Below are 15,467 nucleotides of genomic sequence, written 5' to 3' on the forward strand. Positions count from 1 at the left end.
AGATTTGGCAGATGGATGTTAAGCATGTCCCATCTTTGGTAAGTTGCAATATGTCCATGTTTTTATTGACATTTATTCTCATTTTCTCTGGGCAACTGTGCATAGTGGGGAAAGATTTTGTCATGTTCATTCACATTTGTGGTCTGCCTTTGCAGTCATGAGATGTGCTATACAAATTAAAACTGATAATGGTCCAGCTTATTCTGGTAAACGATTTGCAAAATTTTGTTCTCAATATTCCATTGTTCATATCACAGGAATTCCTTATAACCCTACAGGCCAAGCTATAGTTGAACGGTCTCATCATTCCCTTAAACAAATGCTGTTAAAATAAAAGGGGAGATGATGGTGTCATAGTACTAAAAGATCAACTGACAAAGACTTTCTTTACTTTAAATTTTCTTAATGTATATGATTCCATCACACCGGCAGAACGGCATTATGCTTTAAATAAAGAAAAGGTCTTATCTGGACAAGCTGAATATCATCCAGTGTACTAGAAAGATGTCTTGACTAATACTTGGCACAAAGGGAAAGTTAAAGTATGGGGGCAAGGATATGCTATTGTAATTACAGAAGACAGAGAATAAATTTCATTACTGGCATGGCGGATTAAACCACAGACAGAGAACGAGACTTCCTTCCTTGGTGATGCTTCACCTCTTCCTGATAACACCAATGATTCTGGGTAATGTAGCAGAGAACCATACTTATTGGGCATATATACCCAATCTGCCATTGTTGAGAACTTTAACATGGGCAAATTCCCCATTTCCAGTATTTTTAAATAAAATTTATATGTTCCCAGGACCTGTAGACCATCGACTGCCTTTGAAACCTGAGGAAGAAGGAAGAATTATAGTAAATTTACCCCTTCCTTATGATGATCACCCGTTATGCATAGGAAAAGAGCTTCCTTACATGAAAATACAGAATCACACTATAATCATTACTAAAGCCAATGGTACCAAATTGTTTATTACAGTATTTCCATCCTATAATAGTTCCATGACCTTGTTACAGAATTATAGTTGTCCACCACAAGAACAAGGTGATAAAGAAAGATGGCAAGATTGCAATAAGGAAAGAGGAGTTGTCACTTTTAATGATTCCTGTGGAATCATATGGGACAGTGCCTATATGGGGTATCCCACTAATAATACTGGTAGCTTTACATGGCATGTAATGAACAACAGTCAGATTAGTGCTAATGGACAACATCCTTCTCCATGGTCCACAAATGAAAAAACTATGTTTACTAATAAATCAATTATTTGGAAAAACAAAGGAAGGTGGTTACCTTCCCCATGGACTAATAGTACCAAAATTGTTCAGAGAAATTTGTGGAAAGTATTTCTTGGACTGACCCCCACTTATGTGTGGCTCAGCAATAAAAATGACACTGGACAATATCTTTATTTTAATCAAACATCGTTTCAAGACATGTATATGAGATCTTGACATTTTTGTGACAGGAAAATTAGAAATTAGAAATTCTTTTCTGGAACTATTGTGATTAGTAATGGAAGAAAATGTAGCATTAATGTGGAGAAAGTGGACATGGTAGCTACTGAGGGTAGGGAGAGAGAAGAAGAGATATGATGTGGGGGCATTTTCAGGACTTGGAGTTGTCCTGGGTGTACTGCAGGGACCATTGCTGGACATTGTAGGTCCTGCCATGGCCCACTGGGTGGACTGGGGGAGAGTGTAAACTACAATGTAAACCACTATCCATGTGGTACAGCAGTGCTCTAAAATGTATTCACCAAATGCAATGAATGTGCCAACATGATGAAAGAGGTTCTTGATGTGGGAGGACTGGGGTGAGGGGGTGGAGGCTATATGGGGACCTCATATTTTTTTAATGCAACATTAAAAAATAAATTTAAAAAAGCCTAAAAAAGAGTGAAAAAAAAGGAAATCAAACCCTGTTTTGTAAAAATTGTATACTATATACTTGTATTTCTGAGAATATTGTACAGGAAAATGAAACTATTGTGGCCACTCTGAGAAGAGAAGGAGTATGGGTTCCAGTGCAGATGACTCAGATGTGGCAGTCATCACCTGAAAGTCAATTGCTGTTGCATCTTGCACAAGCATATATAAAATGAACAAAATGACTAATAAGACTGATTATTGCTGGAATGTTGGGACTGATTGGAATAATAACAGCCGCCATCATGAATGCCATTGCACTGCATGAGACAGTTCAGACCAAGTAGTATGTGCATGATTGGCATATAAATGCCAGTGACTTATGGCATAGTCAAGAGCATATTGATGAGCAGCTAAATAATAGAGTTAATGATTTAGAATCTGCTGTATTGTGTATTGGAGACCAATTGCATAATCTAAACTTGTTAAGAGGACTTAAGTGTGCTTGGAATGAAAGCAACTTCTGTATTACACAATTCAAATATAATTCTTCAGAAATAGAATGTCAAAAAATAAAAAATAATTTATTGGGCCACAAACAAATATTTCATTAGAAATTGTTGAATTGCAAAAGAAAATATTAGAATTTTCTCAGAATCAAATACATGTAGCCACTGATAAGGATGTTTTTTTCTGATTTAGTTTCTCATGTTATGAAGCTTAATCCTGTAAACTGTTGGAAATCACAGAATTTTGTATCAACCTTAGGAATAGGGATGGCTGTTTTAATAATACTGCTTATAACAATGGCATGTCTTAAATGATATGTTACACAGTGATTACAGAGCACTGACTAGCTGGGACGAGCCAACAACCTTGTTCTTGCATGAGCATTGCACAAAACCCTTTAAATATTGTGCCAGAAAAGCTTGGTTGGAAGTCAATGATGGGTAAGACCCTTAAATTGTTATAAGGGCAACCTAAGACAGGTGCAATTACCCTGGCACTAAAACGGAAAGGGGGAAATGAAGCGAGTAATGACTTGTTGGCTGAAGAAAATAAGACATGGTGTAACCTAGGAAATAGAACAAGAAAAGAATGTCCTTTGTTGAGATTCCCTTGGTTAACAGAAAAGGAATGTCTCTGGTTAAGATTTATTAGGTCAACAGGATAGTTTAGTAGAAGGAACAAAATTATTTTGTTTCTAATGATAAGATAACAACAAAAAACCTGCATCTGCTTTATGGGCTTTTAGTATGCAAGCTTGCTCTATAAATATGTAAATGAATAGAAATAAACTTGTCTGTGGGCATTGACTTGCAGATCCCTGACCCCTTCTCTCTTGTTTTTCATTCTTGATACTCTTCCAGTTTGATGTAACATCTAGCATTCTGCTTTGCCATCAGTAACAAATGATATTGCCAATTCATAAGCATATTTGTCAGCACTTGTTATTTTGAAATTTTTAAAAAATCATTTAACAAATGTATAGTGACAGCTTCTTGTGGTTTTAATATTTTTTTCTGTATAACTGATTTTGTTGGGCATCTTTTAGCTGGTGAGTTATTTGTCAATTATGTATCTTCTTTGGTGACGAATACATTCAAATCTATTGCCATTTTACATTGAATTTTCAATTTTATTATTATTGAAATTTGAGGATTCTTTATAAATTGTGAAAACATGTCTTAGATACATCATTTGCAAAAATGTTCTACCTTTCTGATTTTTGTCTTTTAATGTCCTGTTATTGAAGTCCAACTTATCAGTGTTTTTATTTAATTGATCAAGCTTTTGTTGATTTTTGTTGTTGTTGTTTTCGTCATATGTTCCTTACTAGCATTTTATAGTTTGGACTTTAACATTCATGTTAATTATCAAATTTTGGTCAATATTTCTTCATGGTACAAGATATTCATTAAAGTTCAATTTTAAAAATGTATTTCCAGTTATTGCAGCTCATTGTTTTTGGATCAGCAGTATGCATTTTGTAATACACTCACATTTGTATGCAAATTTCATGCTTACTAGTACAAAAGGCAAAGAATCACAAAGAATCTAAGCAACTGCATAATGAACTATATTCAATAGTTAATATTGTTGTCCTCTTTCCCCATTTTCTAAATCCAGAAGAAAACTGTAAATGCCATGTAGTTCATGGACTTCACTTTTAGAAATTGGAAACTGTGTGTAGTTCTGCACATGTCTGGGATTCCACAGACAGGAATCTCCATCATGTTCCAGGCCAAATTGTCTAGAAGGAAGCCCTGTATTGCTGACTGAGTTTCATTGCTGGTGAAAAACAAACTCTCTAGTGTTTCAAAACCAAAACTCATGGTCTGTGTTTCTGTACTGTTTAACTAAATTTTGTGTCCTAGACCAGGTAGGGTTTTAGCAGTGGAAATCACTTCTGTTTGAGTTTCTGTGGCTGATGAATCAGTGCTCATAGAAAAGCTGGAGTACTTCAGAATACTGCCCAGAGAGAGATGAGGCTACTGTCTAAAAAGTTTAAGTCTGTCTGTGTCTGCACATCAAACATTTCAAGATCTAAGAAGTTAGCATTTCCCCTAAAACCGTGGGACTGGGAAGAGGTGTCTACAAGTAAAGAGTCAGTTTGGACTTCTATGTCCAGGGGTTCCAAGACTACCTCTGTATTCATATTGCTAAGTTCACTCTCTTCTGTTTGAGTTTGGATATTTGAGGTAGAAAAGAACTCTTCAATAAAAAAAAATCTATTCCAGGATTCTGGGTACGGCTAGATGGGACTGTGTTTCAGGTCCTGGGTTTGTGTCAGACAGAAGACTGATTATCCAATGTCTGATCAGGCAGGTTATTTGAAAAGATGTTTTCTAAATTGCTTAATAAATCTGTGTTTTGGGTCTTATTATCTATCATGTTTTGTGAAGGAAGCATCCTATTCTGTTCACGGATATTTTCAATTGCTACAGATTTCTCAGTATCTCCAGTTAATGTCTTAAGGGCATTCTGAGGTAACAAACCATGAGATATAGTCTCTGCTACCAAACTGTTGTTTATAATATTGTCTGTAGAACCCCTGCTTGATGAATAGACATTCTCAAAAATGTCTCCGTATGTCACCACTTAATACATGTGCACCTGGTCATCTGTGGAACTTTGCACTCTGCTGGTTTGAGTTTCTCTGGAGATTCCACCCAACTGGAAACAAGAACCTAAAAAGGCATCAGTCTGAGAGGCTATTGATGAAGTTACTTTAGCACCAAGCAATGATGAAACAGAGGAATCCAGGACAACATATTGTGCAGAAGGCATAAGCCTTTGTGCAGCTTAAGATAAGACTGCACACTGAAGAAATAATGTTTTTCTGATATAAGTTCCCTAGTTGTTTTAAGTAGTGTTGTAGAATTTGAGAGAGGTTCAATTATTTGCATATAGAAAGGCCAGGACTCGGGAATGATTTTGAAAAGGAAAAATGGTTTATTGATGGCCAGCAGGACTTGGGAGCTTTCTGTATCAAACCTGAGCCCCGAACAAGATTTTCAAGTTCCTTTTATAAAGGGTAAGGGCTAAATCTTTCTTTGTTTCAGTGCTTAATAAGTTTAATTAGCATATATCTTCCACATCCTAGGTAAGCTTTTAGCATGGACCTTATACATTCTAGATAAGCTTTTAGCACATTTGGTTTGCATTTTCCTTGAATATTTAAAGTTTATAGAGTTTGCATTGCTAAACTCTTTCCTGGGTCTGGAGTCATTGTCATGGTCACCAAGGGCAGGACTGAAGCCTCTTACTGTCCCACACCCACAAGTCAGGACAATTTATTTTAAGATTATCTCTGAAGAGACAAAGAGCCTCCCACCCATAGCCCACATCAGTAGTAGGTGGACTTTTACCCAAACTTCACTTGAACCCCTGTACTAATTGGCTAAACAGTAACAATTTTTGAGAGATAGGGTCTCCCAAGAGAGCAAGCCTCTGAATCTAGACGAAGGATCAGGATTCCTATGAACAAGGGAAAAAAGTGCATGGCACCCATGGCTGAGCTCAGATGATCAACACCAACAACCACAAGGTGGGAAGAGGAGTCTCCTATAAGCACAAGACAAACATAAGAGAAAACTTCATGACAGGAAGTTTTGGTAAAACAACTTCTGAGAATATCTTGGAGTTGGTTTAAGAATCTGTTTTCTCACATTAGAGCAGCAAGAATCTTCAAAATAAGCTACTTACTTTATTTTATTTTATTTTTCAGTTTATATTTTTGAAATTTTTATTTAATTCCCTTTTTAAAAAGATACATAAATCACAAAAAAGTTACAGTATAAATATGAGAGGTTCCCATATACCTCATACTCCACCCCATCCCAACTCTTCCCGCATCAACAACTTCTTTCATCATTGTGACACATGCATTGCATTTGGTAAATGCATTTCAGAGCACTGCTGCACCATGTGGATTGCAGTTTACATTGTAGTTTACATTCTCTCCCAGTATATTAAGTGGGTTATGGCAGGATGCCAGCTTCTGTCATCCTGTCAATGTCCAGCCCTTGTCCCTGTATATTAGTGAGGGTTCTTTAGGGAAACAGAATCAGTAAGAGATATTTGTCAATAATATGTGATTCTATAAGAGTCTTTCATGCAGCCAAGGGGACGCACAAGTCCAGGTTCTGCAGGCAGGTTTCAACCAGAGGCTGCAATAAAAGTCCAATGAAGTTCTTAATGAATTCTGGAAGTTTTCAGCTATCCAAAGATAAGCTGGAAAATTCTCTCTTAATGCTGAAATCTTTTCCCCTTTTAATGCATTCAGCTGATTGGGTTAAGTGTCACTCTTGCTGATGATAATCTCCCTGATTGATGTAGTTATAAACAGCTATCTATGATTTACCACTGCAGTAAAGTCAGTGGTGACTTAAGTCCACAAATGCCCTTGAATTAGTTAGCTTAGTGCTTGCTTGACCAAACAAGCAAAATTACCTCAATGAGTTGACACAGTAGCCTAACCATCACAATCCACCCCTAGTTAACTTGGCAACCATACGCATTACTTTAAACCATACTTAGTCTCTAAGTAAAAACAATAATAGACATGCATATATATATATATTTCTGCCTAACAATGTCCACATCTACGTTGTACACCTGGAAACATATTAATTCCATACAGAATAGGATGCAAGTTCTTGGGTAATATTCACTCTCAAACTTGACATCCTCAAATATTTTGACATGAAACAGATACAACTAGTTATATGATAAGGGGAAAGTTTGGAGAAGATGACAAAGAAATTTGCTTTGTGTACATATACAATTAACATCATAGAAAAGGAAGAAAGGAACAAAGATTCATAACCATTATAGTCCTCATTTCTGTAACTGGTCCTGTGGTCGAAGTTCATATTTATAATTACTTTTTCCCTCTCCCCATTCCATGTTGCCATTACCCTCAGCAAGCTCTTTAGCTGGCCATAGTTCTTTGCCTGTTGGGGTGACCCAACCTTTCATTCCTGAATATTCTGGGCCATTGTTAGTTTTGCTTGGTTTGGGTTGTTGTAATTTTCCATAGACTATAATCACATGACATAGTAGTACTAGGAGATGCCCTAGAGGATCTCCTGTATTCCAGGCAAACTTTTCTTTACTGCAGTTATGTAGAGGCAGTCCTATTTCCCCTTGACAGTCAGGAACAATCACCCTAGCCAGTACAGTAATTCCCTTCTTTGATTGTTGATTCAGAGGTAAGAGGAGCCCAAAGTGGCCAGGTGACAGTTTTACCTTCCATTTCAATGGAATCTTCATTGTGTTCCCTGGTGACAGCATTCCTCCTTTTGGGACTAAAACCTGTAGACCTGCAGAGTTTGAGGTTGCAGGAACAGGAAGCAAAAATTTTCCTAGTGGATCACTAGGGGCAACAGTGAGTAGTGCCACTCCCATTCCCACTCCTTGATTCCCAGAGACCCAGCCACCCTAACTGGGGCAGCCCCAACAAACCCAAGTGCATGGCGCAGACACAGACAGCCTCCAAGTCCCAGCAAAGGTGTGGACCAGAGATGAGGCAGCAGAGCATTCTCAAACATCCAGACTATGTAGTTTTGCCCCATAATCAATTCACCCCCTTGACAATGGCAAGGAGGGTTCCAGCTCAATTAAATTCCACCACTTTACATAACCACACAACTCCAATACCAGCACTGAGCTGACACAGGCAGAAGCACAACGGTCACTATTCTGACCCACAAGTTCTATATATATATATTTTTTTTCAGCATGGCTTCCCCCACAGTCATCACAAATCTTAAGAGAGAACACTTAACATTAACATCTGGTGTAAAGCAAATTCATTCACAGTTCAGCACCATAACAAAAGATTCCAGTTAGACCTTTTTCACTGTTTAACTTTACAATACACCTAGACCAAGCTTCACTAGAAAAGCCAATCCATTTTCCTGTAACCAAGTTTTTAAAAATCCAGACCAATTTCCAGGATGTTTGCACTCAAACCTATAAACATTATGTACTATTATAATCAAGCCTCCACTCCTTCAGTAGATATAAGAACAGTTCCAGATTCTAACATGCAGTTAGACAAACCCAAAACACCAGGCTTTTCCCCAGTTTCCCTCCTTTTTCTAGACCTAGAGAGAACAGCTTCCCCTCAGTTTTCTGGGGCTACTAGGGTTCTCTCATGAGGTGATGAGTCTCCCTTCTTAGCAATTAAAGTTTGGGTTCTCCATACTGTGCTCATCTGGGGAGTCTTACCTTCTTCCATATTTGGAGTTCTTTTTTGTTCCCAGAATCTTTCTCTTCAGACCTTCCATTGCCCTCAATTTTTGGGGGGAAGATTCTGGTGGAACCCACATCTTTTCTGGATTAAATTTAATCAAGGGGCACCCAGATTTGGGGTTCACCTGAGTCCTCCCAGCTGCCTTGGGGATTTGGAAGGGGCAGCAAAATGCTACCATCTCTGCCCTTCGTTTGCAATCCTGGGAGAGCCCCCAAAAATGTTGTAGAATTTGAGAGAGGTTCAATTATTTGTGTATAGGAAGGCCAGGACTCAGGGCTGATTTTGAGAAGGAAAAATGGTTTATTGATGGCCAGCTGACCAGCCAGACTCAGGAGCTTTCTGTTTCAAACCCCAGCCCTGAACAAGAATTTTGAGATCCTTTTATACAGAAAGGAAGGATCAAATTGTTCTTTGTTTCAATAGGTTTGAATTAGCATATCTCATCCACATCCTAGGTAAGCTTTTAGCATGGACCTTATACACTCTAGATAAGCTTTTAGCACATTTGGTTACCAAGGGCAGGACTGCAACATCTTACTGTCCCACACCCATAACTCACAGATAGCTTAGGTTATCTAAAGAGATGAAGAGCCTCCCACCCAGAGCCCACATCACCATAACTCTACATGACTCAGACTATTTCAAGTACTTTTTCAAATCTGCCTTTCATTGTGGTAGCCATGCCCACCTACACTTTGTCAATTAACTGCTGATACCTTATTTTACCAGACTGACATCCAATCATCCTCATAATGTTTAAGGATTCTAATTCCATCACAGACCTCCCTACAGTAATATCTGAACTACTGAGATGAGCAACCACAGAACTCTTTAGGGAATATGGAGTTAGCCTTATGAATGTATTCCTCACAGTCCTGGTTAAAGATGTGTCCTCTGGACATTCCAGGGGTGCATGGGCAGCTCACAAATGGTAAATCCATTCTAGCATTCCAATCTCCCTAAGCCTTTGAATTCCCTCTTCTACTGTGTATCAGAGTTAATTGGGCATCTCAACCTCAAACATGCTAGGATGTCTTTTGGCCCCTGTTTCAATCAGCCACCCAAACAAACTGTTAGAGCCCTTTCTAACCCCTTGAGCTAAAGCATTGAGTCCAGAATTTCTGCTTAGAGTACCATATCAATAAATTCAGCCTGATCCAACTTTATATTCCTTTCACCATTATCCCATCCCCTTAGTATCCATTCCCACACATATTCCCCTGTTTTCTGTCTATATAAATTGGAAAATGTGCATTTCTTTTTGAGTATACCTTACTTCCTCATGGGTCATACTTTGTATTTCATCTTGTGGACTTGTTGTGATTTTAGTTTAGTAATAAGTTTTGAAAACAAGAGAGGTGGTGGAGGTGGGTAAGGAGAAGGAATAGAAATGCCTTGCAAGCTACTTACCTCAGGGTATTCCCTTGCATTTTCTTCTGATGAGACAGGATTAATCTTTTCAGGCAGGGGTTGGAAGGCAGTTTCTTTAGGGCAGACTGGAGGATGGGCAGTGCATACAGGTGTTTGGTTGCTACATGCCTCAGGACTGGGAGGAGGTCCAGACCCTGGGGCAGGCCTGAGGTTGGGCAGGGTAGAATTCAGTTTGGCTGATACCCAACTCAGGGCTGGAAGTTGTTTCAGACTCCCTGGGGCACGCTGGAGGCTGGATGATACAAGGTTGACAAGGTGTGATCTAGACAGGGCAGGCCATGGCATGCTTATCTGGTAAAGTCTCAGCAGAATTCAGGGTTCCAGTATCTCCATCAATATCATCATCATCCCATATGTCTCCATCCCAATTCTCTGGATTTCACTCTTTTCCAATCAATGCCTTCACTTTAGCTGCAGAAAACCCCATGGTGTTGAGATTTTAGTTTTCTTTGTAACACTGCTTTTCATACAATGAGAGTCTGAATTTGGTTCTCAGATATTTCGAGCCTGTGGCTACAACTGACAATATTTTCTTTCAGAGCACACATGGAAACTTTTGCATCATCCATTTGGTGTTAAAGTTTCAAATTTGAAGACTTTAAGCCATCTCAGTCTTTTGTAACAGTATCCAGAGTATCTAGGAGGAGCCAACAAACACCATTATACCATTTGACTCCACAAAACTCTGTTAAGGTGTTAAAAACATTCTCACCCTGTTTCTTTAAGTGTGGAAGTAGGGGAATCCAGTGATGCTATTTTGCATATCTTTATTGCCAAATCGCACCATGGACTGTTAGCAGGCTCTTGGTTACTGGAAAGGGAATAGTCAGTACCCTTGATTCCAATAAGGTAGAGAGACTATTGTAAAACTCCCAGAACCACCTCAGATACCCCACTCCTGGTACCAAGCTGTATTAGTCAGGGTTATCTAGGGAAACAGAATCAACAAGAGATATCTGTCAATAGTATGCAATTCTATAAGGGTCTCTCATGCAGCTGTGGGGATGCATAATTCCAGGTTCTGCAGGCAGGCTTTAACCAGGGACTGCAATGGAAGTCGAATGAAAGTCCTTGTCAAATTCTCGGATATATTGGATGCCCAAAGATGAGCTGGGAAATTCTCTCTCAATGCTGGAATCATTTCCCCTTTTAATACATTCAGCTGATTGGCTTAAGTGCCACTCTTGGTGATGATAATCTCCCTGATTGATGAAGTTATAACCAGTTATCTATGATCTGCCACTGCAGTAAAGTCAATGGTGACTAAAGTTCAGAAATACCCTAATATGACAGTTAGCCCAGTGCTTCCTTGACCAAACAACTTGGCACAATTACCTGACTGAGTTGACACAATAGCCTAACCATCACACCATGCAATATCATTTAGGACAACTCCAAATCACAAAAATGCCCCCACATCATATCTCTTCTTCCCTTTCCCTGCTCTCAGCAACTACCATGACCACTCACTCCACAGCAATGATACAATTTCTTCAATGGCAGAGTCACAATAGTTCTATAGTAGAATATCAGTAAGTCTGCTCTAATCCATATTTTATTCCTTCATCCTGTGAACCTTGAGATGGTGATGTCCACTCCACCTCTAAATCAAGAGGGGGCTTAGATCCCACGTGGTTGATGGATATGATTCTTCTGCTTGCAGTTGTAGGCACTTTTGTTTCACTGGTGTGGTGGTTGACCATCTTCACTTCCCTAATAGCTGACCTGGGTAAGTCAAGTGAACCATAGAGGAGGAGTTGTAAATCTACTGAGGCTCAGTGCTCAGCTGGCATATGAAGTTTCTAGTTCTTGGGTGTCCAGTATTCAAATTGTCTTTCAAAACACACTACTACTGACCATTAAATAGAAGATATCATGATGATATTGCAGGGACAGAAGCTGGACATTATATATCTTCAAAAATAATACAATTTAAAAAAGAGATAATGAGAAAAATAAAATAAAAACTATATATTGTATAAGCAATTCATATGAAATGTCTAGAATAGGCAATGCTTAGAGACAAAGTATATTAGTGATTGCTTAAGGCTAGTGGTGGGGTGTGAGGATTGGCAGATAGTAGCTAAAGGTATGGGATTTCTTTTGTAGATGATGAAAATGCTCTATTGATTATAAGAATCATATCTATTGATTATGGTGATGGTTGTACGACTCTGTGGCTAAACTAAAAAACATTGAATAGTACACTTTAAATGGGTGAATTGTAAGTTATGTGATTTTTATCTTATTAAAGCTGTTACTGGAAAATAATATAAATTTTTTTAAATGTATGAAAGGAAACTTGGAGGAAAAAAGTACAACTGCTCTAGACTTATTAGTGAGACATTTGCACATCAGTATATGTGTAATAAATTCAACAAAAATTCATAAAGCTCCCATATCAGTGAAATTTGTAGGCAAAGTGAAAAAATCTTATTCTTAGTGATAGGTAAGCTGTTGCATCTACTCTATTATACAACCTAAAAAGGGTCAGAATGCCAAGTTTTCCTGCAGGCAGTTTGGAACAACATATTTCTCATTTGAAAATTACACACTGATACATTTATTAAGTAATGAAAAATGCTGAACTGAACTTTGAGGAGTCTCTGCAACAATTCTATTTTAACACACAAGATATTTTACCACTAGGGTCATACTGATGCAGCATATCCAGTGGTGATTGAAGAATACGTGGCAAATAGGGGTGATGTTTAGAACCTTTGCCAGGGTTCTAAATGAGGATCACAGAGCACAAACAACAGAGTTGCCTATCATGAAATATCTGACTCATTAAGCCATTAAGTTGGACATTCACTGCAGCACTCCATCATTAAATGAAAGTGGCTTATAAGAGATCAGGCTCTAGCAAATCATGAAGGCAAAAGTGAGTTACTGAAAAAGTAATTTGAATGCTCATGGCCTCCATTCTTTCCATGTTAACTTTTCTCATCTAACCCAGAGCACTGGTTTCTTAAGGAGTTGTTACAGGAATTGAAAATTTGGACCTTATTTACAGAGTGTTTTGCACAATATAGTTACACCATTGGAAGTGAACAGCTCTAGTATTACATCCACTTTCTGGTATATTAATAAAGTAGAGTTGTGAAGGAAAATCCCCACAGAGTCTAGAACCTAAAGCAGAGTACATGGCAGTTTATATTGTTTGGAAGGAGAAAATACCAGATGTGCCTTGATACACAAATTTATGAGCTGTGACCTGTATTCTGGCTGGGCCTTAGGGTTTAAAAGGAACATGGATTATTGGAAACTAACTGTTCTTGGGGAGATGTGAGTAGATAGAACTTTCTGAAGGAGTGAAAACACAGAACATATTTGTGTCCCATATAAATACTCACCTGAATTTTCTTTAGCAGAGAAATGTTTTATAATCAAGTGGATAGAATGACCTGCACTGTTAATACTTCAGAGCCTTTTTACCAACCATTGCACTTAAGGACTCAGTACCAAAGTGTCCATGGTGTTTTGGAGGCAGGTTATGCATAGTCTCAGTTCCATGCATTTTCACTTACCAAGGCCAACCTGGGAGGACCCACAGCTGGGTATCCAATATGCCAGAAGCAGAGATCAACACTAGGACCCCAATATGTCTCCATTCTCCAACATGTTCACCCCATTACCTGATGTCAGGTTGAGCATATTGGACAATTTTCATCATGGAAGGGGCAGCATTTTGTTCTTACTGGAAAATAATCTTACTTCAGATCCTGATTTGCCTTCCCTACAGTCAATACTATTTCTCAAACTATCTTCTATATACCCTTTAAAATGCCTTAGCTGCAGCATGGTATTCCACAAACATTGCTTCTGCTCAAGGAAATCACTTTACAACAAAGGAAATGCAGCTAGTGGGTCTATGTTCATAGGATTAGCTGACCTTAACAGGTAAACCATATCCTGAAACAGATAGATTGATAGAAACAGTGTTGGTCTTTTAAAGTCTCAGTCATAATGTCAACAAAGGAACAATGGCTTACAGGGATGGATAAATGTTCTTCAAGGGCTGTATATCCTCTAAATCAGTGACCACTCTATGGTGCTTTATTTCCCATAGCTGTGATTCACAGACCCAGGATTATAGAATGGAAAAGGGAGTGCCAGTACCCATTATTTCCTATGTGATCCAATGGAAAATTAATGGCAGTTTCTGAATCCATAACAGCCTTCACTTGGAAAAGCTTTTCTGTGCATCACTGAAATAATATGACATGGTTCTCATTCTGTCATGATTTTGTAGTTGAAGCTTAGCTTTGATCGAGAGACAGCATTCTTTCTATTCTTCCACCTACTTGAACACAGATGGTCAGAATTTCATTTGGCAGTAGCCACCTGTCAGCACTGGGACCTGAGGTAAGATGTGGGTGTGTGATCTATTTTGACAAAATATTGCTACCTCTCTAGGGATTCTATAAATCTAAATCCTCCCTTACTCCCAGAAAAATTCCTTGTTTTTAATGTAGTCTTATTACAATGCAATGTTGAAATGAAATGGCATAACTGCATCCAAGATGAACTGGACTTTCATGACCACTTCGGGGAATGTTTGACCTTAACAAAATTGTTCATTGGGAGTCACCTCAGAAAATAAAGGGAATAGGTTTTCTCAGAAACAATGGGTATCATTTTTTATTGGTATGCAAAAGAATCCAAATGATATACCAAATCAAAAATTGCTTCACTTAGGATTAATTTGACTCAAACTTATGTGAAATTTGACAAACTTACACTATGATTATACTCATTACCCTAGTAAATCATCTTCCTTTTTGTCCTGTAGATTGAAAAACTGAAAGAAGAAATAGACATACTACAAAAATTGTTGGAGACTTCAATACACCAGACTTATCAATAGATAGAACATTCAGAAAGAGGATCAGTGAGGAAACAGAGGACTAAAAAGGTATGATAAATGAACAAGATGTAATAAACATATATAGGACATTGCTTCCCAAACAATAGGATACATATTCTCAAGTGTGCATGGATCATTCTCCAAATCCAAATCTTGGATGACAAAACAAGTCTCTATAAATCAAGAAAGATTGGAACTATATATAGCATAATCTCTGACCATAAGGTAATGAGACTGACATTCAAAAAAGGTACACAACTGGAAAATTAACAAGCATATGGTAGTTAAAAAAAAAAAAACAACAGACCCTGAAACCATCACTGGGTAGAGAAGAAATTGCAAGGAAAATTAGTAATTTTCTCAAGATGAATGAAAACAAGAAGACTACATATCATCCTATGGGATGGAGCAAAGGCAGTGCTGAGAAGGAAATTTATAGTCCTAAATGCTTACATTAAAAGGAGTGAAAAAGCTAAAACCAAAGACCTAACTGCATACTGGATAGAAAAAGAAAAAGAAAAGCAAACT

General features: G+C 38.1%; 1 pseudogene; it reads right to left on the bottom strand.

Annotated features, from left to right (window-relative positions):
* Nucleotides 1-4,045: 4,045 nt before the first annotated feature.
* On the bottom strand, nt 4,046-13,683 carry LOC101439190 (ATM interactor-like; annotated as a pseudogene).
* Between the last annotated feature and the right edge of the window lie 1,784 nt (nt 13,684-15,467).

The sequence above is a fragment of the Dasypus novemcinctus genome, chromosome 10 (genome assembly GCF_030445035.2).
Source record: "Dasypus novemcinctus isolate mDasNov1 chromosome 10, mDasNov1.1.hap2, whole genome shotgun sequence".
In the NCBI taxonomy this organism is placed as follows: domain Eukaryota; kingdom Metazoa; phylum Chordata; class Mammalia; order Cingulata; family Dasypodidae; genus Dasypus; species Dasypus novemcinctus.